At 41.8% G+C, this 25947-nt stretch overlaps 1 long non-coding RNA gene across 1 annotated transcript in view; it reads right to left on the bottom strand.

Moving 5' to 3' along the window:
* Window positions 1-346: 346 nt before the first annotated feature.
* LOC103606642 overlaps window positions 347-25947 on the bottom strand; it is a 76899-nt gene continuing 51298 nt past the window's right edge. The window contains exon 3 of the long non-coding RNA XR_551905.1: window positions 347-415. This is a non-coding gene — a long non-coding RNA (uncharacterized LOC103606642). The remainder of the gene's footprint in view (window positions 416-25947) is intronic.

The raw sequence follows: 25947 nt of genomic DNA on the forward strand, positions 1-25947 counted from the left end.
CCACCCTTTCAAAATTATTCCTGATGAGTAGCTGTGAACAGCAGAACTGACTAATTCTGGTGTTTCAAATAAACATCTTCACCAAACACAATTGCTCTGATCATTCTCTTATTTCATAAAGTTATTTTTCAGAGGAAAAAATGTAAACATATATGCAAATTCTGGAAGGGCCAGATATGGAATAAAACAGAGTGGGTGAGATATTTGATTGTGCTGGAAACAGAGAAGCTTATAAAGAATTAGTTAGGTTTGCTCACTGCTTCATTTTTCCATATAAACAAGACTCAAATAGTCTTCTTTTCAGAGTCTGCAATTCTTAGTCATTTTACAGTAAGTGGTCTCATACCTTCATCTTTACAGACTTCAGCCGCCTGTTCTGAAGCAGGGCTGGGCACAGTGGCAGTGTTGACACCATCTATGAAACAGAAAAAGAAACACTGCCTCAGAGTCAATGCTGTCCAGATGTTGCTTGCCTGCCCCGCACCTCCGTCCCCTCTCCTCCAAAGAAAGCGTGAACGGGTTTCACACTGTAATACACCAAATGGTCTATGAGGGGTCCAGGGGTGTGTGACTCTCTTTTATAATTAACAAAACAGAAACCTTCGGCTAAGACAGAGACCCATGGAGCACAAACTATTTGGGGTGAAGAATACTACCTGTTGGTGTTAGTAGCCTTTGGCATTTTGCTTCTTCCACATCTCTCAAAAAATAGTGTGTTATTTTTCTTGGTAACAGATTGTGAAAGAAACTATACCCTTGCAAGTTTCTACAAAGTGCTTTCATGTGTGTTTTTAAAGTTTGGTTTTTCTTAGCACAGCACTTCTGCTCCATTATGCCAGGCTGTCAGACTGCAGGGAGTAGCTCTGATAGCTGTCAACGTGGAGGCTGGGGAGAAGAGGACCATTCAGAGGAGGGCACCAGAAACCATTTGGAGATTTTGTGTTACTCCAGAACAGAATGGGGACTACGAACTTGGCGGTCCTTGTACCCCTTACAGCATCAATTAACCTTATCATAGTTGACCTCTCTTCTCAGTATCATCAGTACCACGATGACTCTACTAATGTGTGGCCTCCAGGATAACAGATAATTAGACTACTAATGTGAGTATGAAACCAGCAAATGTAAGAAATGAAAGATTATTAAAATCATTTGGAACTGTTAATACCTGACAGTTGAAAGAAGATTTTTTTTTTTTTCATGCAGCATCAGGGTCGTGGAACTAAAGATAACTTATATATGCATGATAGCTAACACACATTTAGAGGCAAATCACACATTTTCCAGCAATCTTTGGTCCATAATGTATATAACTGTTACTTTTAGGTCATTTCTCTACTGGAACAGAGAATAAAATTTTTAGTAGTGGAATAATTGGAGATGATGAATCACTTTTCTTGATGTTTTTGTTAGGTGATAATCTCCTATTTTAAAAAAGAACAAACTATTAACCTTCCCTTGATGTCACAATATCTTCCCATTTCTCTACTTCCCTTCATAGCAAAACTGTCCAAAAGTCCACTCTTCACTTCACAGGCTCCCCATAACCCACTCCAACTGGCTGCTCCTCCAATACTCCTCTGCAAACGCTCCTATCAAAGGTGCCAATGACCTCCCTTTGCAAATCCCATGGTCACTTCTCTTTTCTTATCTTCTCAGTAGCATTTTACAGTCTTTACCCCAATCTTCCTGGAGCATTTTCTTGTTCCAGCTGCCCACAGATCTATATGTCATGGCAACCCAGGCCCCATTGTCTTTGTTATTTACATGTTCTCCCTAGTGAATCTCATCCAGTCCCATGGTTTTAAATATCACTTATATCCCAGTGACTCTCAAACCTATATCTGCAGTCCATACCTCTCCCTGGAAATCTAACTTGTATATCTAATTGTCTTCAGGACATCCCACATGGCTGTCTAAGAGTTCTCTCAAATTTACTATGGCCAAAGCTGAACTATTTTGTTTCTCAACAAAATCTGTGTGGTGTGACCAGTCACCTGCACATCGTCAGTACGTGGCACCATCATCCACATAATTACTGAAGCTAAAAACCTAGGACTTACACTGGATTCTCCTTTCCCCCATATGCCTCACTCGATCCATCAGCATGTCCTGTTGTCTGTATCTCTGGAATGTGACACAGGTCAGTCCTTTTGTCCAGTCACCTGTACATCGTCAGTAAGTGGCACCATCATCCACATAATTACTGAAGCTAAAAACCTAGGACTTACCCTGGATTCTCCTTTCCCCATATGCCTCACTTGATCCATCAGCATGTCCTGTTGTCTGTATCTCTGGAATGTGACACAGGTCAGTCCTTTTGTCTCCATTTCCAGAAACTGCCATCAGTGCTTTCCTGCAGTAGCGTTCTAACTGGCTCACTTTGGCTCTTCTGACCCATTTTCACTCACAGGCAGAGTGAGCTTGTTAAAACATAAATCATGTTTCTCCACTACTTAAAACCTTCCATTAACTTCTCTTTGCAATTCAAATAAAATACAATCTTAAACAGTAAGACATGATCTGGCCCTATGATCTCTTACCAAATCTCACACCATGCTCCACTAGCCCATCCTGCTCCAGTCACCCCAGGCTTCCTTTCCAATGTGCTACGCCCAGACTGGACATGGGGCATTTGCGTGGTCTGTTCCCTCCATCTAGAATGCTCTTTTGCCATCTCATCATTCAGATCTCATTTGAACTGTCGCTTCCTCAGAGAATTCTCTCCAAACTCAGCTAATGGAAAGTTGCCTTCTGGGCATTCCTTCTACATTACCTTATTTCTCAGCAAGGCACGTATCACTATGGATGTTTTTATCCTTTTTTGTTTATTGTTTGGATCCCCCCACTAAAATATAAGCTTCAAAGAAGCAGGGATGTCTTCATTGATTGTTGCTATATTCCCAGGGCCTGGAACAGTGTGCTTGGGACACAGCAAACCTGTAATATGTAATTATTATTAAATGACTTTTTGAAGAATATTATCTACAACTTTGATTTGATTCGATTCTGACAACAGTCAAAACGGCTGCATTATGCTGTTTTGTAATTTTTCATGATGTGGAAGAGGCCTGCAGAATTATATAATCAAAAGTAAAGCCAGAAATGATATTGGAAGAAAAGGAGATATTTTTATTTTGGAAAATAACAGCAGGTTAACAGGCTTTAATGACTGGACCACATCTTGATTTCTCTGCACTCGGAGCGGGGCAGCTGGGAAGTGAGCAGAGCGAGTGTAGTAGTGCACGTGGAGGCCGGCCAGGGTCCCAGTCGATCCTTGCACTGGACTCTGCCAGCCAGCCAGGAGCAAGAGGGGCCACCCGGGGAGGCATGTGGCCTCTCCTTTACATGAAGAGGCACCCCGTTGTGCTGATAACACTATCGGATGCTCTTCTCCCAGGCAACGTGATCCCAAAACCAGAAAGAAACTACCTGTTGTTAACTGATTGAGAGGAAAAGGATGAATAAATAAGACACAGGCAAACGTGTGTGCATGTGCATGTATACATGTGTGTGCACGTACAGGGGTGGGGAACAATCTATGTTGTTAAAGACATAGCAGCAATCTATGTTGTTTGAGACAGAGCAGCGAGTGAATACCATCCATGAAACCTCAACAAGCAGAGAATGGCCTCAGCTGTCAGCAGTTCATTGACTAATACGTGTCAGCCCCAAATGGTAAAAGCAGTGACAGCTTTTCACATAGGACTCATCTTCCATGAAGCACAATGGTGTGTGGGGTGGGGCGGGGGTGGGTAACAACAGTGTGCTGCATCAGAAATTCATTTCATTGCGAGGCCTCCATGGCAGCAGAGGGAGCAGCTGACCGGGTAACAGGTGCACGAGGTCCTCGCTGCCTTGCTTCAGTGCTTTCTCTGATTGGCCTTCATCAATTCCATCTTCCAGGTTCATAATAAAAGCTTCCAGTTCCCTAGCAATAGCTCCAAGGTTAATGTAAGAAGTTTTCAGTGAAAAACTTATCACACTACCTGATTCAATTCCAAGAGTTGAGCATATGGCCCAGGATGTGACTGGGCACATTCCACAGAACCCACTATTTCAAAAACGCCCCTCCATGGGGCCCATTAGAGCTGGGAGAGTGACTTGGAAACTGAAGGGAAGAAGGATGTTTTTATTTTGGTGGTTATGTTGGTAGCTGCATGATTGTGACTATTATTCTTTTAAAGGAGAGCATGCCTGGGTACAAAAATAGGTAGGAAGGGATGGTAAATCAGAGGTTATTTCAATTTCTCTTTAACCTTAAGTTCTATTTAATTTTGAAATGTACAATTTATTATCTAGAGTGTAGAGTCTATAAACATTCAATGGACACATCTGTCCTTTAGTGGACAGAGTCGATGTCAGGAAGGTTTTGGGTCTCACTGATAGTTCTGTGTGTGGGGTAGTCAGGCCTATGGCACCGTCTCCTACAACATGCAGAGAAACATAGAAGCATGGCTCTCCAAAATTTAATGCAAAACAGTAAAGAACACTCCACTCATTGTGGAAAAAAGCTTCTTCTTTATTCCCTGTCAATAGTGTTAATTTTATTTTTAACCACTAAACTAAATCTGCTAATTTTGGCCAGATCTGAGTCAGCCAAGCTTTGAGACCAGACCTCTTAGAGCATCACCAAACAAACTGCTATCACAGAGAAGAAAACTGGAATGGGGAAAGGAGATGGGAGAACGTACATTGTGCTTAGAAGCACAGTTAACTCATAGTTAACAGCCAATGGCCTCCTGAGGGAGACCTGAATGAACACTGGGGTTAGTCTGGTGAAAAGGTATAAGCATTTTCAGACAAAAGCACTGAGTAAAGTTATTGTTCACCTCCGTGGATGAAGCCTAGGAGACTCCTCAAAAGAAATCTAAGCCCACCTGCTTCTCGGCTCTGCCCTCCCATTTCTTTCACACTTTGCTTTTCCTCTGGACCATTCTCATCTTCCAAGAAAACCACAGAGGAAAAAAAAGACATCAGTCAATTTATGAAATAACTCTTTATGGCTAATATGCAGCACTGAAATTAATTGTAACCAATGTAGCATGACTCTCTATAAAGCAAGGCAGAGAGATGAATCAGAGACAGGAAAGAGAAAAATTGCCTACACAAATAGGGGCATTTATATTCACCCCTTCTCACATGATTTGCTAGACAAAATGGTGTAGCATGACTCTCTATAAAGCAAGGCAGAGAGATGAATCAGAGACAGGAAAGAGAAAAATTACCTACACAAATAGGGGCATTTATATTCACCCCTTCTCACATGATTTGCTAGACAAAATGGTGAACTGCAGTAAACAAAATACTCACTCCGCGGTTCTGGTAACATCTCTTTCCTTGCTTGGCATTTCCCAAAATGCAATACAGATTTCAATGTTAATCTGCTTTTCTCCCTTGACTCAAGTAACATGCACTGTGTAAGAAAGCTTGGCTGATTAAGTCTCTATGTCCTTTATTCTCCTGTTTGACACATGTTGAAAAAAATAATCTATTTTCACTTAACTTGGACATGACAGTCTAACGTATCTATGCTATAAAATATTTTGTCTTGAACAAATATGTTGCTCAAGTGTATGCCATGGTATATAATTCTGTGGAAAATGAATAACTGGAAAGGTGAAATGGAGGCTGGATACTAGCAACCATCTAAAATTTCCTTTTATCTTAAAATATATATGGTATCTGTGGATTTAAGTGTAGAAAGAACAAACTTCAAAGGTAAGTAAAGGCATTCTTTTATAAGTCATTGCTGGCAGGATCTCCAAATTGCTTTTTATTTGGAAATTGAAGGAAATAAAAATGATAAATGTATATAAAGACACAGGAACAGAGTATAAAACATGTAGGTAAGTACAGGAAACAGAGAAGCAGAAGTCAGCAGCATATATTCATATGGGTTGAAGATGGCCACATATCCTTTATCCTTCAAGCAGTGGAGTCTATCTCCCTTCTCTTTGAATCCTTCCTGGTTCTGTGACTTGTTTAGACCCATGGAAAGCGATGGAAGTGATGGCCTGGTCTTTCCAAGCTACTCTCAGAGGATGGCCACCTCCACTTTCTTGCTCTGGGAAGCCAGCCACAGCTGTAAGGAGCTCAGGCTGGCCTACCAAATGCAGAGACAAGGGCCATGTGCAGGAGCAGCGGGGGCAGACATGTGAGCAAAGCCTTCTTGCACCTTCCAACCCAGTCCAGCTGCCAGCTGTGTGTAGCCAACACCACAAAGATCAGAAGAATCACCAGCTGAGCCCTTTTTACATTCCTGACCCACAAGCAGGCCCAACTCACTTAACCTTGTATTGCTTGAATGCTTTGACCCAACATCTGCTACTGCTACCAACTCTCAACGCAGAGGCAAGAGGACAGGGAACCCTCCCCAGAGGAGGTTCCTGCTGGCAGGGCTGAAGCAAGAACCTCAGAAGCAATGGGAAACATTTCACCAAGCAGCTCTGAAAAATAGCCTTGAAGAACGTTTCAGATAGGAAAACATTTGCATTTGACCTGAATGCAAGAAAAAGTTTATAATTGAGTGAGCAAAAAATAAACAAAAGTAAAAAGAAAGAGTGACGCTAAAGTTGGGAGAAATGCAGTCAATGCATACATACATAAGTACAGAATCCCCTCTGTGTGCTTGGCACTGTGTCATTTGACATGGGGGACACAGTATGACTTTTAATAAGAGAACCCGGGGAGGCTCAGCATGCACTTAAATCCAATGTTCTAAATGGCATATTTATAAGTATCCTACAATTATCTCACATCTTCTCTGTTCTGGTTTTCCATGTAGATAACAACGTTGGCTTTTGTTCTAGGAGAAAATACCATCACGATTGATCTAGCTCCCTTTGCAAGGCCAAGTTGGTGCAGGAGCATGCCCCAAAACCTCAGCCAGTATTTGTCCCCTTCTCTCACCAAATGCACTCAGTCAAGCAGGAGAAATTTGTCAGCTTTTCTGTCTCCCCCAACAGACAGACTTTTTAATATAGATTTCACAATAGGCCTGAAGTCTGCAGGTGACAGGCTGCCTTTAAAATCAATCTGGTTACCACATCTGCTACAGATTGGGGACAGAGAGCTTTCTTATGAAGAGAGGAAGATAGGAAAGGGAAGAGAAACAACTGTTAAGTCGCAGGAATGTGAAGAATTGGTTCCAGCAGTTTCGAGTGCATAAAAAAGAAATTCATGGTCAGACCCCTAAATCCACCTTCCTCATAACAACCCATCTGGCAGTTTACCTAATCCCCTGCTCCTGGGTTTTTACCCTTAACCCGCATGTGTGCCATCCCACTCCCAAATGCAGAGATCCGAGTGGCGTGTTTTTGTTTTCTACTTTGAGTCTCGGATGCACAGGTTTCTATTTGCAGTACTTCTGCCCTTGGGAAGTGAACTCAGGAAACACTTGGCATGTTTATCACGGAGTAAATGCGTTCTAGAAGAATACTGGATTTGCCATTTGAGTAGCATGCCCTCAGATAAAAAGGTTCGTGTATATTGCTTTCGTCAATTTCCAAGACAGTGCAGCCTCAAATCCAGCAGGGGGAACCAGTGCAGAAGTCTTGTTTTCAAAGCCCAGCATATGCATTCTTGGGCAATTAGATTAGCATTCATTTCACTCCCTTTTAGAAGGACATTTTGGCTGGCTTATAACTTTCTATCCATTTTAAATGCCTCAAATGGGTGAGTTCTTAGTGAAACAGTGGGCTTCCACTGGTAGGGAAAAAAATCACATTACACAGTTACCCACAAGTATTTGATAAGGATAAGCTTTCTTTTTATCAGCCTTGTCTGTCTAGCTATCTTCATGGGAAGCACATAAGCAATAATAAGTTTAGTAGAGTGGGGCATGTAAACTTGTGGTTTTTAGACGAGATTTTAAAAGGCTTACGATAAATGCGAAGCAATATAGGGAAGTGGCAGGCTGTTTTTTCAGCTTAAGAAAATGCCACATAGAAGCTAAATTCTCTAAGTTAATACACCTTTAACATTCCATATTTACTTCTGATAATAAATTTCCATGGCTTTCATGTTGAGTGTGACATAACACTTTACCTACCATGCCAAAAAGCACAGCAATCTGTGAGATTTATACTGGTTGTACCTTTCATTTCTCCAGTGTTGATACTCTGCCCCCCACTCCTTCAAGCCATATTTGTTGAGCATGTACCATTTGCAAGAACATTTTATAAATTTTACAGAAGTAAAACAAGAGACTCCTGCTGCAAAGCAAATTCATGTAAGTGGAAGGAATACATTGGTTGGACTATAAGAATGCAGTCCATGTTTAACTATGTATGGAAGAATTATACAAGAGCAAAATCTCAACATCATGTCCCAACTTGCTATCCCAATATGTGTAGTTCCTTTTGTGAACTGTGCATGGGGATTGGAAGAAAAAGGGGGAAATAAATCAGAATAAATCCATTCCTACTACTGTGAAACAATCTGTTGTGTACTGCCTGCTGGTGTACTATTCCTATTTCTTATAAAGGTCTCAAGATTTCTGGACACAGATTATAGGCAATTTAGATATAGTGGTTTGCAGATTGGGTTACTGTTTCCAATTCTTCAGTCCCTTGTAATGGGAATATGTATCTCAGTGTCCTCCCACTGTGGGTAGAGAATATTTCCACACCATTGATGTTGGACTTGGCCATATGACTTAATTTGGTCAATGAAATGCTAATGAACATGATGTGAGCAAAAGGCTTAAATGCAGCATACATGGATTTGTTGCTCATGCTCCTGAAATTTTCCATGACAAGAAGACCTGTAGCTGCTGGTTTCAGGAGGATGAAAGATACCTGGAGCAGACTTAAACCCAAGTGACAGTCTGAAGCCAAGCCCAGGCAACTTACAGCTTGAAATAGAACCACCAGGCTGAGCCCAGCACTCATCAGCCAACACAGTCAACTTGCAGACCCGTGAGCATGAGAATAAATATTTTCATTGTAAGAAATGGCATTTGGGGTGATGTGTTACACAGCATTATTATGGCAAAAGCTGATTAATATAAATGGCATGTTTATTTTTCTCAGCTCAGGAAGGAAGTTAGCACTGTTTTATTTATAAAGAATTCAGTCTTCAATTTTGTATTCCTTCCACAACTGTATTTTAATCTCACACATTTCATAATTCTCTAGAAGATACACATTTGAAAAATAAAATTAACTTACATAAGAGAGGAATGCTGTTAAAGAGGGCACATTGCCCTCAATGTTTAAGTTTTATTTAACTATAGAGCTATGTGGGCAGGAGGATAATATAGTTACTACCAGTTAACATTTATTGAATACTGTCTATGTTCCATTCAGAGTCTAAGTGCTTTGCAGTTATCAAATTTAATTCTCATGTCAACTCCATGAGGTAGGTATTATTACCAATAGTTCATGGACGGGAAAACTGAGACACAGAGATGTTAAGTAATTTGCCCAAGATTCCACAGCTAGCAAGTGACAGCAGCAGGACAGGTGGGGTTCAACCTAGTTGGCTGATGCCAGAGCCCACTACTACCTCCCTGGAAATGTAAATAATATTTGTTGTCTGGGTAAGATAGTTAAATTATTGGTCAGCAAAAATGTAGGGAATGATCTTAATAAAACAAAGGTTAAAGAACTAAGCTATACTCTCATATAGATTCACTGAGTTAACATAGAATACAAAGATTAATGAGAATCAAACCCTTCTGACACTTAAGCTATGTGGGTGCAATGCTACGACTCCGAACTTTTATTGTTTTTTCAATGCTAAAGATCTTTTTATTTTAGAATAATTTTAAACAACAGAAAGTTGCAGGAACAGTATGAGAAAATTTCCTTTTTTTCCCTGAACCATTTAAGAGTAATTTGCAGACCTAATACCCCCTAATGACCCCCATCAGCCCTGAATACTTTAGGATATATTTTTTTACAAACAAGGACATTCTCTTCCATAACCACAACACAACCATAAAGATCAGGAGATTAACCCTGACGACATTCCTACTATTGAAGCCACAGGACACATCCAAGTTTTGCCAGTTTTCCAGTAGCATCCTTCATAGCAATCTAGAATCACACACTACAGTTGCTTGTCATGTCTCTTTCGTCTCCCTCAGTCTGAGACAGAGATGCCCACCTGACCCTGCCAAGGCTCTGTGCTAGATGTCTACCCCCCCTTCAGTGTGAATGCCTACCTTGCTCAGCCCTACTTAATGACTCTAGAAAGGAAGAAAGGAAGAAAAGAAAAAAGGAAAGGAGGGAGGAAAGGTTAATTCCAAAGATTTAAAAATTTCGTTCTGGAGGTGTCATCAGCTGATTGACCTATGTTAATAACTTACTCTTAGAAAAGTGTCTGAGTTAGCTTCCTTGATATTTTGGTGAAAAGCCTCACATGCATGTTTTAGTGCAGATAAAGAGGTGTACAGTTGAGTAGTCCCCGTCTACCATGTCAGGTAGCTGCTGCGTACTGGGTGCCTCCTTTGTGCCAGGCACTTACATACTTACACACTTCACACATTACCATTAATCCTGCAACAGTCCTAATGAGTTATACCTTTATCTCCATTTTTAAAGATGAAGAAATCAAGGTTGTGGGAGATCAAGTAACTTCCCTCAAGTCACACAGTTAGTGGCAGAAATGGAAATTACACTCAGGTCCAGATTATGCCAAAGCCTGAGGTTTCTCTCACCTTTCAGATTCCTGGGACCTCTGCTCACCTGCAACAGCTAAATTATAAGTGACATAAGAGCATCTGCAGAGAGAGATGCCCTTGTTGTTCCTGTGGTATCCTCAGCACCCAACACAGTGCCTAGAATCTATTTGAGGCTCCATAATAACTTGTCAAAGGATTAAGATGGAAACTTTATTTTCTCTCTAAGCAGTAATTATTTTTTTCAGTTCTCTGTGAAGAAAAGGTCTGATGCCTATCTGAGCCTCTGCTTGAACTTCATTAAAGTATGATTTAGCCTAAAATTTCATGGCTCTTTGATCTCAAATAATTGTTCCTAATATCAAATGTGGTGAAGCACAGGCAGCAGGAGTAGTCAGAGCCCGCCTGCTTTTACCACCAATGCTCAGGTCCAGCCTCCATCCCTCCCTCCTGGCTGGAACCAAAGCTTGCCAGCAGGTTTTGCTGCTTCAACTCTTGTCCTCAAAGTCTACTGTCTACCCAGAAGCCAGCTTGTTTCAAAATCAAAGTCAGATCATACCATTCCCCCATCCACGTGCTCTCAGGGCAGTGAGACCCTATGTGATGGGCACTCCTGTTATATTCCTACCCTCTCTCCCTTCTGGTCTCCTCTCCCCTTACTTGGCTCCAGCCACACTGGCCTCGGTGCTGTTCCTCCACAACACTAGGGTCTCTCTACCACCACCCCAGTCTTTGTGCTGCTCGACCCCTCTGCCCGATGCCCTGGTCCTTCCAGACTTTGGTCAATTGTCCCCTTCTCAGTGAGGTCTGCGCTGAACACACCATTGAGAAATGTACCCTCTCCCCACCCGCACACACTCCATCCACCTTATCCTGACCTACTTTTTCTCTTTGGTTTTTCAATCATCTACTGTCTTCTAATATATCATATAATTTATACAGGTATTATGTTCATGTTCGTGGGTCCTGCTCCCCTTTGAATGTAAGCTCCATGGAGACAAGGATCTTCGTCCACTGACATCTCCTAAGTACATAGAATGAACACACAGTAGGTGTTCAATAAATATTTGTGAACTAATGAAATATGCTTTTGCCTCAATTGGCTTTACCTGGCTAGCTCACAAATTAAGCAGGAAAAAAAGGAATCTTCCACAATCTTCAGCTGACTTATACGAGGTCCATACACTCATGGAGGGCAGAATTTTTCAGAGAAGGGGACGCAGACATAAGAGCACAAGCTCTTGTTATAATATGCCTGTCATCATTTTGTCTCCTTATTGGAGCAGTTAGCTAAGAGAAAGAATCCCTTCTCCAGGCCAGTGGAAATTTTGTGTGGAACTTGTTAAACAATATAGTTCTTCAGTCTAATGACTTAAAACCTCTTGGGAATGTTGTGGGGCATGTGCAGCCAGTTTGAGGAAACACTGAGCAGTGCTCTCCTGACTGCCAATTCTAAACAAAATAAACTTAAATAGTATCATAGCCTTGCCCCTTTCACCGAGGGGGTGTGAGACCCCTGGGTTGGTCTTCAGTTACAGGACAGAGAGGACAGTTGTCTCAGCCCTATCTCTTTATAAGAACCTCTCGAAACATCATAATTGTTCAAGTAGAAGAGGAAATAATTGAATCTATTGTTTTTAGTGCATGCATGTCTGTTAAGGGAGATGGGAGTGTGACGTGTTTGAGGAGAGGAAACACATGAAACAGTAGAGTGCACCTATCCCTTCCATGTATTTTGTATGACATTAAGCAGACAGCCATGTATTCAATGAGGAGCTCAACAACTATCTGTGGAAGGACTGCACTTTGTAGCATTTCAACATTGAAGGTTTCACGCTGGCATGCCAAAACTTGCAGTGACATATCTTGGTACAATAATAGCACAAGGTGATACACCAGAGAGCTATTTTCAATATCACACAAACCCTCTTAATAGATAACATATGGCTTCCCATATGGCATGTTAGTTAATACAAGTACTTTTACTCTGATATGGTTACCTTTCAATCCAAGGATTTCCAAGTACTTTATAAATACTATTTATTAGCAGTCTTCCCCCGAGAAGTTGCAGCACCTTGCAGAGCTACAAAGCATCCTTCACACAATCAATAACCATAAAGGAACAACAATAGAAGAAATATGTTAATGTGGTTGTTTGCTTAAAGAAAGCAACAGTGAAAATTAACCAACTTTTCCAAAATCTTCCAATAACTTCATGGCACAACTGAGGTTAGAAATCAACTTATACTGACACTTAAGGCTATTCTACTAGTTGGCCTATGTTGGTGAACTGACCATAAATCACACCAGTTCTCAGGTATGCAAAATAACCTTGTGTCTACCCCATAACTGGGAAAATTATGACCAAAATGAGGTTAGCATAATAGCATTACAATGGAATTTCCTTGCATGCTCTCTCTCTTTTTCTCTGCCTCTCACAAACAAAACAGCAACTGCATTTTTCCATTAACTTTAAGCCCTAAGGTTAAATTTCCTTCTAAAAACTACATTTTTCTGTATTGTCATTTATGTTCCCGACTGGAGATAACCAGTGTGCCTACACATTTGTTTAAAACAGGCACGCATTGTGCTCTGTGCAGATGTTAAATACAGAACTGGCAAGATGAAACATTTTTTTGCTTTTTTGCTGAAGAATGGAAAGTATATAAAGATGTTCTTTAAATAGAAGAATCATCCCATGAATAAATTCAAAAGCTGTTAGACATCTTTGTCAGCAATTAATGTTTGTTGTGTACCTACAAAGTTCAAGATGCTGGCGAAGGAATAAATTAGGTTATTCGGAAGACAAAAGCCTTTTCCTTTGGAAGTTGACAAGAGAGAGAGGGATGGAATGGTTTAATGAGATGTTCTGACCTCACAAGGTGAAACTGAGGCTAGAGGTAATTATCCAGAGCATAATATAAAATTGTATCTCATATATGTAGATCTGAATAAATGTTGGGTATTTGGGTTAAAGGAAATGAGGAATATCAGAGCAAATGGTCCAATTCTCCATGTGGCATCGTCCACATGGCTCTTTAGGAAGTTACTGCTTGAAAATGTACACGTGTGAGTGGAAGCATCCCTCTGGGGCAACTCCAAAAGGGAAAGTCTTGTTTCTCAATAGTCTAATTTATTTCCTCTCCAGGGTACAACTCAATACATATATATCCAAGTTGTAGGCAGCCCCACATTTTCATGGAAAGCAAAATCCTTCATTTTCATGTTTCTACCACTTTCCCCCTTTAAAATATTTATTCCTTCCATGTTGGGACATGCTATTTTAAGTGATGAAAATAAAAATTTTAAGATGCTGATTTGGAATTCGAAAGTTGAGGATAAAAGCAATGTATGGGTTTTCCATAATTCATTATAAACTTTTTATTAAAATGTGCCCTCACCCAAATTATAATCCTGTGACTGATAATACTCAACAACCACTCCAAAGCTGACTGATAACTATGAAAGCAGTGCTCTCTATATGTACTTTATCTCTCTTTAAAAATGACAGATCTCCAGTAATGGCTTTGTTTAACCAAATGTTTAGTTAATAGCAATTTGACATTGTACCAGAATGAATTTCGACATATTATTCCCTTTACTTTACATGAAAATAACTCACAAGTAGAGAAACCACACACCATGAGGCAGATAGAGCAAATGTTTTGTTTGTGTGGAATTTCAGGCACAGGAAGCTGTCTTTCCTAGGATCTTGTGCTTTCCTTCTAAAGGAGTAACTTGGAAGCTACTCTGTCTGGAGCAGTGGTTCTCGACCTTCACTGTGCATCAGAAGCCCTTGTAGGGCTGGGTGCAATACAGATTGCTGGGCTCTGGTTCAGTAGCACTGGGGCAGAGCCTGAGCATTTGCATCTCTAACAAATTCCCAGGTGCTGCTGCTGCAGTTCTGAACACCACACTTTGAGAACCTTTGGTCTGGGCTCTAGAGTATTAACTAGTAAGAACAGAAAGTATGATGATTTGTTTTTATTCCTTAAATATGGCTATGAACAACCCACTCTTAGCTTCATTACCATATTGTTCATTTTCCAATTTCTGAATTTCTGTATCCACAAGTTGAATAATCCCATGAGACTATATTAATATCTCTTAGAAAGAAAAAGTTAGATTTTCCATAAAATCAATGTACAAAATGTACCTTCTCACTAACATTTTACTAAAGACTGTAATTAAATGACCTCATCTTAAAACGTATTCATCATTGAACAAAATTTTGCAGAGGTCTCCTCTGTTCTGGATACTGTGCTGGTTGCTGCAGAAATAGGAAAGAACAAGGCAGGGAGCCCACCCCCTCCAAGAACACATAACCCAGTTAAGTACAATAAAAGCTGTGCTGGTGGAAGCAGAAAGGGCTTCGGATGCCCTTGGGCTAAGCATCCAATCCCAGTCCTGATGTGGCAGTGAAACTTTCTCAGAGGAAGCACTGCCCCAGCTGAAACTTTGTCATTGAGCCAATATTTATTAAGCACGCAGTGTCTACCAGACTCTGTCCTTTCGAGTTGTGCTGCCCACTGACATAGCCACTAGCCAGACGTGGCAATTGGGTTGTTGAAAGCTGGCTAGTCCAAACTGAGATGTGCTGTAAATGTGAAATACATACCAGATTTTGAAGGCAATACAAAAATATGCAAAAAATCTCATTAAAAATTTCTGTATTGATTACATGTTGAGACAATAATATTTTGGTTATGCCGGGTTAAATTAACTGTAGAGTTAAAATTAATGTCATCTGTTTCTTTTACTTTTTAAATGTGGCTTCTCAAAAATGTAAAATGACATGTGCATTTGTAACTCATATTTCTCTAGAACACAGTGCTGCTCTAGAGATAACCTGTGAGGGAAAGAGCCATGGAGCTGAGAGTCCAGTGGGGCAGATGGGCACTGTAGCCAAAGCTGTCAAGCCCCCATCTGTTGTCCCTTAGCACTCACCTCTGATTTCTGTGTGCACCAGTGGCTTCTCCTCTGGAACATACTGCCTGAGGACTTTTTCTGGTCTCAAAAGGATGTTTGTCCTGCCAATATGAAGTGCTAGGGAGTGAATACCCCAGAGGCAGCTCTTAACCAGTGATGGACAGGAGTAGGCGGGTTAATACCATTACCCCAGCTTTCACGCCCCTTGAGTGAGACAAATCTGAGGCACAGTCACATTGTCTGCCAAAGTCCTTCTGCAGGACACAGTCCCAGCTGCTCACAGGACAACCTGCTTGTCCAGGCACCTCTTTCTGTTTTCTTCCCTCCCTGGCTCACTTCGCTACCCCCTTGCTGGTGCTTCCCAGGATCATGCCCCAAATTGACTGCTTGCCCTCGACTCCATGTCTTAGGATGCGCTTCTGGGGGACCTGATCTAAAAGATTTTTAGATTAAATAATTACACAAACGGATCACCTCCAATCATAAGTGCTAACAAAGGGAAATGCAGGTTACTATGGTGGCTTCTAACAGGGTCATCAGAGAGGGCTTCCCTGTGTGATGTAGTTTGGATAGACACCCCCATTCCCCAAGCTCATGTTGAAATCTGATCCCCAATGTGGCAGTGTGGGGAGGTGTATGAGTCAAGAGCAAGTCCTTGAAGGCAATTCAGAAGTCTGGGGCCACCCCTCCCATCACAGTTCCAGAGGTCTAGGAACCCTGGGTGCCTCTGCTTGCATCCTGCAGCTCAGGCTGGAGCAGCCCGGCCTTGAGTGGTCCCAAGTGGTTCGTGCAATAGCTCTGGAAAGCACAAGCTGGAAACCTCAGTGGTGTCCACATTGTGTTAACTCTACAAGCTTACAGAACGTGAGGGCAGTGTTGGAAGCCTGAACCCAGATTTCAGAGGATGTATGGAAAAGCCTGGGGGCCCAGGTAGAGACCTGCCATAGAGGCAGAGCCACTGTAGAGGGCATCTCCTAGAGCAATGCTGAGCAGAAATGTGGGGTCAGAGCTCCCAAAGAGAACCCCCAGTAGGGTAATGTCTAGTAGAACCAATGGAGTGGGGCCACCTCAAGGACTCCAGAGCTGTAGGGCCACTGGCAATGTGCAATGTTCGCCTGGAAAAGCCACAGGTACCAGTGCATCCCAGTGGGCTGTGCCCAGCTGAGACATGGGGGTGGAGCTGCCTGAGGCTTTGGGAGCCCAAATCCCCCACTGTGCCCAGGATGCAGGACTTAGAGTCAAAGAAGATTCTCTTGGTGGTGCTTTAAAATTTAATGTCTGCCCTGCTGGGTTTCAGACTTGTTTGGGGCCTGTTTCTCCTTCCTTCTAGGCTATTCTTGCCTTTTGGAATGGGAATGTACAGCCAATGTCTGTTCCACCATTGTATCTTCGAAGTAGATAAATTTGTTTTTGATTTTTACAGGTTCACAGCTGGAAGGAGTTTTGCTTTGAGTCTCAGATGGAGATTTTGGACTTTGAAATTGGTGTTGGAATAAGCTAAGACTTTGAGGACTATTGGGATGGAATGATTGTATTTTGTATGTGAGAGGAACATGAGTTTGGGGGACAGGGGTGGAATGATATAGTGTGGATATGTTGTCCCCCCTCAAAGCTCATGCTGAAATCTGACCCCCAATGAGGCAGTGTTAGGAGGTGTTGGTTCATGGGGTGTGGATCCCTCATGCATGGATTAATGCCCTCTCTGGGGGAGGGGAGAGTACTGAGTGAGTTCTCATTCTATTAGCTCCCACGAGAGCTGATGTTTAAAGCAGCCTGGCACCTCCCCTCCCTCTCTCTCTTGCTTCCTCTTGCCATGTGATTTGCATGTACCCACTGGCTGCCTGCCACCTTCCATCATGAGTAGAAGCAGCCTGAGGCCCACACCAGACACAGCTGTCCCAGAATCATGAGCCAAATAAACCTCTTTTCTTTACAAATTACCTAGTCTCACATATTCTGTTCTAGTAACATAAAAATGGACTCATACACTGTGGAAGCGGCATTTGAGCTGACAAGCCTAAAGCATTTACTAAACAACATTATCAGTAGAAATTAATGAGGTACAAAAGGGAGAGACAGAAGAGAGTCGCAGGTGGGATGAAGAGCATGTCCAAGGCCCTTATGTGGGAAAGACCTCAACATCTTTGAAGATTTTGGAGGGGCTGGGGACTGGAGTGCAGATGGGAGTGCTGCAAGATGGGCCTAACTGGGAGACAGTCAGCCAAATGGAGTAGGGTGAGCTGGGGAGAGGGAGTGTTCCATGGGGTGGGGAACAAGACCCAGAGATTAGAGGGAGCATGAATGTTTGGGGAGTCACAGTAATTTAGGGTGGCTGGGGCAATGACAACAAAGGGGAAGGAGGAAGGAGTGAAGCCAGATGAAGAACAAGTGGTCCTATCAGGAAGGACTTGGTACCCTTTGCTAGGAGTGAGACATGTCTATGCACGGCAGTGGGAGCCATGGAGGGTTCTCTCTTACATGGCTGCTTCATGGGTCATGCATTGGGTGGGTGGGACAGGAAGGGCAGCAATAAGTGGCCCACTTGAAATTAATTAAAATGCTCCAGACAAGAGATGATGGAGTTCTAAGATAAAGGGGTGGCAGATGAGGAGAGACAAAACAAGACGGATTGAGGAGATGCTCCAGGGGCAGAATCAACTGGCTTTGGCGAGTGGTTGAGTGAGGTGTGAAGGATGAGGAATGGTGCCAACCTCTACTGTAAAAGCTCTAAATTATCCCAGTTAACACTTGCAGTACACTGAATGGCCCCCCCAAAGTCATTAAAGCCTAATCTTCATTGTAACTGTTGAGGATGGAAAATCCTATTACAGTAATTGAGAGGTGGGGCCTTGAAGAGGTGATTGGATGGTAAGGACTGTACCCTCATGAATGGATGGATCCATTCTTGGAATAGTGGGCATGGCTCTGAGGGCTTTAAAAGGAGAGTGAATGAGGAGGTTACTCTCTCTCTCTGCTTCCGCCATCTCGCAATGTGATACCCTGTGTCACTGAAGCCACCACCAAGGAAGACCCTCACCAGATGTGTTACCTGGACTTTGGACTTCCCAGCCTCCGAAACCATAAGCAATAAGTTTTATTTTCTTATAAATCATCTAGTTTCAGGGATTTTGTTATAAGCAACAGAAACAGATTAATAAAACATTCATAGCAATTTCATGGTATAGTATGATAAATATTCTATTTTGGGGGGTGGAGAAATGATGTTTAGCTTCAGTAACTCTCCAAAGGTCCCATAGCTAGTGGGGAGTAGAAACAGGATCTGAGCCTCAGCCATTTGCATCCAAAGTGTGAGCTGTTGATCCCCATGCTGTAATGCTACCCTGAATCCCACACCAACTGATGGCCTGGGAAAAACTGGAACGGGGGTGCCTGGGAACAAAGGGGGGACATGTTGGCTTAAGGTGACCATGAGACATGCAATGGAGATGTTTTAGTAGAAAAGAAGCCAAATAGATGAAGAGGAAAAAAAAAATCCCAGTAGAAATCCCTCTAAAATAATTTCTAGAAAATTTGTATAAGAATTTTTTTAAAAGTGACGTGTGCATATAACAGTCATTTTTTAAAATATAGTTAGGCTGCTTGCTGATATTCATCCCAGTAGAAATCCCTCTAAAATAATTTCTAGAAAATTTGTATAAGAATTTTTTTTTAAAGTGACGTGTGCATATAACAGTCATTTTTTAAAATATAGTTAGGCTGCTTGCTGATATTCTTGGTTGGCTTTTTGTTTTTTCCTTTCACGACCTTGTCTGGGTTGTACATTTTGACTGATTGTCTAAGACAGTTGTTTCCAATATCTGTTCTCTTTATGTCACAAATAGGAATATATCCTATTGTAAGCCCTCAGGGCCAGCCTAAGAAAAAGGAGAACTCTAGACTTCTTTATCCCATTTCTGCATATATTCTGTGATTTCCAGACTTGTTGCAATTCCTCCTTCTCCTACATGTTTCCAATGTCTTCATGATTTCTTTCCCATCAAGCCATGCTTTAAGAAGGCATCAGCTGTCATTTTCAATTTATTGTAAATTACTTTTAAGTAATGAACATGTCACCTCTCCTAAGACTACTGATAACATTCTAACTGTCTAGTCTTCCTACCTATAACAGTAGTTCTATAATTACTATACTGAGTGGGGGAATGCAAGACTTCCTGGTTTTGAATTTACCCCAAAATTTCCATTAGGCATAATTCCAAAAAGAGTCTTATTGGAGTCTTACTTCACTTTGAATAAATAAAATTTTATATGTCTTTTCATTTTGTTCACTTCCCAATGGTCTCTGTCTTTCCTCTGTGCCAGGGCAATGCCCACTGGCACTGGGTCATCTTGAGATAATAATCACATTCTTTTTTTTTTTTTTTTTTTTTTTTTTTTTTTTTTTTTCCGTGTCCGGCAACGGATCGCAACCCTCAGTGTTGCCCCCGTACCGGACCGGGGACCGGCAACGGGATTGCAAACCTCGGTGTTGCTCCCGCGCCTCGCTCAGCCAGTGAGCGGGAACCGGTCTGTATGTGGGATCCGAACCCTCGGGCGGGAGCGCCGCCGCGCTTCCCAAGCGGCGCACTATCCAGTGCACCACCGGGCCGGCCCCCATAATCACATTCTTAATAGCCACCTGAAACAACCTGTCAACTGACTGGAGGCCTAGAAAAAAACTATCCAGGGTGGCTGATGCTATTTTCGACAAACCAATGTAAACATCAGAAGGCACATCAAAAGACAAATAGGAACATCTGTTTCCTCTGTCCTGGTGCAGAGCAGGCCACAAACAAGTGTGCATTGCCAGTATGTGCAATGCTAGGGACATAAAACGATACATGAATCCCTAGCTGAGGAGTATTCTGGCATGTTCTTTGTTCTCTCTGCCAGACTGGTCAATTTGCCCTTATCTAACGTACTTTTCTGGATGACTGTAAAGAAATTCCAGCTGTCTCCTATCCACGGAAATACGTTTGTTAAAAAACATTTCAGAGAGCCTCATGATCCATGAAAAGAGAAATCTCTGCAAGTGATTGCACATTCAAAATGGGACCCAGTCTACCTAGTGCACATTGGCCTATCCCCTCTCATGGGCTCTAGGGACAGCCATTTCACATGTAGAGCCCCTTGCTACCTAAACTGATGAAACCCCACGAGGAGGCAGTAGATGCAGCTGGGAGCAGCAGTTGATGGCAGAGAGATGACAGAGCACCAGCAGTAAGAAGGACCTCAAGAGAACAATCTCACAGCAACAGCTTGAGAAACCTTTTTAGGACCTTTGGTCTTCTTGGCAGTTTGCTTATGAGAATAAATTACTCTACCTCTCCCAGTTCTTATTACTAATGTCAGATGATCCTGGACTTGGTGGAACCAATTTTCCTGTTTTATGGGTCCCCGGAAGATCTGTACCTTCTACAATTGTCAAAATGCCCATGCTTCCGAAAACCCCAAAATAATAGTATTGTAATGAATGCTGTCTTTTGACGGCAAATGTCAGCTGAAAACATGTCTCAAGTTAGATCAAAAGTTTTTTTGATCACATGAAAATGTTAGGACAAATACTCAAATATATGCATATACTAGTTGAACCATTGCAATGAATGGCAAGAGAGCAATTTCCTCAATAACTGGCTCATAAATTTATGATCAGAATCATTTACAAGAACAAATAACTACAGGAAGAAACATTATGTTTTCAAAATGAAAGATGACCCTTCAAAGTCTGTCCTATTAAAGCTAATTAAATTATGGTTTGGGTCAGTTTTAATTACCACTAATAATGAGTACTATAAGGTATACTTTAAAAGGGTCAGACAAAGACTTAAGACTGCAGTTCCTATGATTAGGAAACAGAGATGTACACCCGATTCACTGACCCTTTAAACAATTTTCTTTATTCATAGCCCTGCAAGATTTTCATGTAGCACCTCAACTTAGCAATTCTGTAGTGCTACAGGTTTGGGCATGGGTGTAAAATAAGAAAGTAGCACTATTTATCCGGAGCTGTGCAACATTAAATATGATGAACAGCTTTTAGTTTCTTCCTTCAGCATTTTCCCCCTCTTTTCTCTCTTCTAGTATAACTTCATTAATCATATCTACATGTGAACACATGTTTTTTTGTTGACTCATGGGCTAAGTAATACATTTTTACTAATGCCCTGGTAAAATTAAAATGGAGATGTTTTTGTTTTTAAGAATTATCAGCCAAGGATTTTGATTCTAGTTGCTGATGAAGATGCCAAATGCTTTTCTTCTTTTTTTTTCAGTGGATTTAATGTTGTTGATGAGGCATGCTGATGTCAGAGAAAGCACTGAAGACAAAAACCAAAATATGAGACTGGATTATTTTCCCCCATGAAAAGCCAAATCGGACACAAATTCCCATTACTGTATAAATGCTCTGTGGTGCCAAAATTTAGCAAGCAGTAAGGAATACTTACTGGCAGTCCCTACATTCTTCACTCCACTTGTTGGAGAAGGTTATTGTTATTCACGTGATAGACAGAGACGCACAATGAGTTCTCTGAGAGACCATAACCCTCCAGGTCCATAATTCTTCTCTGACAGAACCCCATTAATCATTTCAGTGACTTAATTTTTGAACTTGTTTCTGTCTCGCTGAAGGAATGAGAAAAGTCCTACGGAAAATGCATCCAACCTGAAAAGGTTGGCTCTTTACCTGAAATAAGATAAATTAGATCTCTTTTGGGAAATTTGAGAGACGTGGAAAGGAGACTCTCTTATTGTGGCTGGGTGGTGGAGAAGCATATCTGAAATATTTTCAAGGGCGCAATGAGCATCTCTTTATGATTATTTTAAAGCAGAGGTCTGCAAACTTGTCTTTGTACAGCCCGCAAGCTAAGAATGTTTTTTACATTTGTAAAGGGTTGCAATAAAAAAATATATATATGCGACAGAGACCATATGCGGCCTGCGAAGCCAAAAATATTTCCCATCTGGTCCTTTACAGAAGTGTGCTGACCCCTGTTTTAGAACCACCTGATAAAATAGCAGGAGATGCCTCAGCCTACAAAACCACACATCTGAACTCCTTATTGAGGAGTAATTATCCATGTGGTGTTGGCATTGGCTTGATCCTCTATTAAGATAACCTTCAACCACCTCCTGTCCATTAAAGACATCACTTCCTGCAAGACAGCAAAGTCCCCATCTATGACATGTTTTCACTGATTCCAAGACCTCATACAGTATTGGAAAGGACTTTTGAGCTTAAGTCACTAAGAGGATTTAATATTTGAGGAGGTCTCACAGAATCCAAGGGCAGAGACACAGCCAAGATATAGAAAATCTTGGAACAGAAAGCTAGAATACTGTTTGGGATTATGGTGTTTTTAAAAATATGCCCACAAATTCTTAGATACTCCTCCCCCTCAAGTGATGAAGCTTACTTCCCTTCCCCCTGAGTGTATGCTGGATATAGGGACTCGGTTCTAATTAACAGAATACAGCTGATGGGATGGTATGTGACTTCTCAGATTCGATTATTAAGGGACCACCACTTCTGTCTGGGAGGGGCTGTCACTCTCTTGGGTCCCTTGCTCTGGTGGAAGCCAGATGCTATGTCATGAGAGGACCACATGGTGAGGGACTGAGATATCTGGACAGAAATCAGCAAGAAAATGTCCAGAGCCAGCCTTTCCCGAGTTAGGGTGTGTGTGGGAGGGCGGGGGTGACTATATGGGGACATCGGGCTGAGCAGACTCCACAAACATTATGCTACACAGATTTATCCCACCTTCTAATCAGCTGCAAGTGTGAAGAACCCAGCAGGGGTTGAGCTAATTTGAATGTATTTTTGTGCTTTGCTTTTTTCATTCTCCTTTGATATTCATAGACTTTATCTCTTTAGGATCCAGCTTAATGTGTCTAATCCTACCTCTTTTATGGAAACTGGCTTTTACTTTCTAAGTCCATAACAGTGGGTTTCCTTCCAAGAAACCCCAATATTGCTACAGGGAATGTCCTGGTAAGTCACTCTCCCCAGCACTCTCCCTTTTCCCTTTCTCCCCTCCTCCCCTCCATACTCACCTCCTTTTTCTTCTACTTCACCAGTTCCCCTTCTACCCACCCCATCCCCTATGTCCCCTGTGCTCTTTGGGACATCACTTCCAGCAGAAAGCATCCTAACCTGCCTCCCTACCACCCCCACACACCTGTGCCTTCACATGGGTATGAAATGCTAACTCCTCCTGACCTGATCTAGCTCTCTCATGCGTACAAAGGAGGAAACTGAAACTAGTGTAGGAAGGGTTCCAGAAACAATCCCTGTTCATACTATGCATCAAAACAGTGTAAAGGTTGGTTTGACCACCATTTATTTTCCATTTATTTAGCACTTACTATGACTTAGTGTGATACTGTGACATGATTAGAAATATATATTTAGTCTTCATTGGGTACCTGGCACAGAGCTCGTAAAGTTCTTGTTATTTCCTAAGGGATAAGAGCCTCTTTTGTTATTCATAATAAGCCCCTTCAGCCATGAGGTGACTCCTGGTGGGCCCCTGGATAGCTTCAGGATGAGGGTTGGTTGTAGAGGAACCAACCACATGATTAGAGGGTTGGAACTTTCCTCCCTAACTCCTGACCTCAGGAAACGAGAGGGGCTGGAGATTGAGTTGATCACCATTGGCCAGTGATTTAATCAACCATGCCTAGGATATGGAACTTCCATAAAAACTCTAAATGACAGGGTTCGAAGAGCTTCCAGGCTGAGGAATGCCTCTACATGCCGGGAGGGTGGCCTACCTCGACTCCACAAGGACAGAAGCTCCTGTGCTTGAGACCTTTCCAGATTCCATAAAAACTCTAAATGACAGGGTTCGAATAGCTTCCAGGCTGAGGAATGCCTCTACATGCTGGGAGGGTGGCCTACCTCGACTCCACAAGGACAGAAGCTCCTGTGCTTGAGACCTTTCCAGACTTCACCTGCTTATTCTGGCTGTTTATTTGTATCTTTTATAATATCCTTTATAATAAACTGGTAATAAGTAAACTGTTTTCCCTGAGTTCTATGAGCCATGCCAGCCAATGGTCACACCCGAGGAGGGGGTCATGGGAACCCCTGGCTTCATAGCCCGTCTGTCAGAAGTATGAGTGGCCCAGACTTGCAATTGGTATCTGAAATGGGGGTAGTCTTGTGGCACCAAGCCCTTAATTATCAGACTTGAATTAAATTGTAGGACATCCAGTTGGTGCTGGAGAATTGGAGAATGGTTAGAATGAGGAAAAAACTCCACACATCTGGTGTCAAAAGTGTTATGAGTAGAAATAGATCTGGTAGTAATAGTTCTTAGGCACTGTGCTAAATGCTTTATTGTATTTTCTGTTCATCCTCACCCCAAATACTGTGAGATGAACACTGTCTATACCTCATTTTATGAGATGAGGCAATGGAGGCTTCCAGTTAAGTAATGTACCCAAATTCTCACTGAGCAAGTGAGGATTTAAACCCAGTATAACTACGCTAAGGTTATGCCCACATTTTGATTCCTGCCTCTGTTTCAGCTTTCAGGATATGCCCTAGCAGATTTATTGCTGTTTAGCCTTGGCCGGAACTGACCGTCACCTCTCAAAGATCTTTGTTAGTAAGAATAACAGAAAGGGCTCTGAGGTGGATTTAGCTGTTGTCAAACAACCACAGGTCTGCTCTTCTGGGGGCTATCCCCTCCCCAGGAAAAGGAAGATTTTAAAACTTAAATTATACACAAGGCAGCCAATCCTAGAAAAGAAGGGGATTAATAGTTCCTGTAACTGTAACTACCACATTCTGCTTTGGGGAGCAATGTTTTATTACCACATCCACTGCTCCTGTCCCTAAAGAACTCTTTAAACAATGATTTATCTTAATTTAGCTTCCCCCCTGCCCCTTCCCCCCAGGAAAACAAGCAGTACAGTTCATTTAAGAGAAATGATTTGCAGTCATGGTAAATTCCCCTTTTTTGTTTGCTTATTCATTTAGTCATTCATTTGACCACCTGCAAATATTTACTGAATATCTTGTATTAAAAAACATACCATTTCTCTAAAATACTATGAGCCCTTTCACTTTCAGAGGTAAATACGTATGAGACTTTATCGCTGCATTTGTGCTCAGTGTATTTTTTTTTTTATAACACTCTGCTTTGGCCAGAGTTGAAGTTTTGTCGTAGAAATCTATTACCCTGAAGATGAGAAAGTGGCCATCTGCCAGCAATAATCGACAGTCTTTTAACATAAAGAGCAAAGAGTGTTCTATAAACCAAAAAAGAAAGACACAAACAAACAAGGACATTCCTAACGGATATATGTTCTAATTTTCAGGAAACTGGCTTTTTATTTCTTTTCTTGGCGGAAACTTCATTGTTAGCTCATAATGGCTTATGATT

This window comes from Galeopterus variegatus, unplaced genomic scaffold, assembly GCF_000696425.1.
Source record: "Galeopterus variegatus unplaced genomic scaffold, G_variegatus-3.0.2 Scaffold6761, whole genome shotgun sequence".
In the NCBI taxonomy this organism is placed as follows: domain Eukaryota; kingdom Metazoa; phylum Chordata; class Mammalia; order Dermoptera; family Cynocephalidae; genus Galeopterus; species Galeopterus variegatus.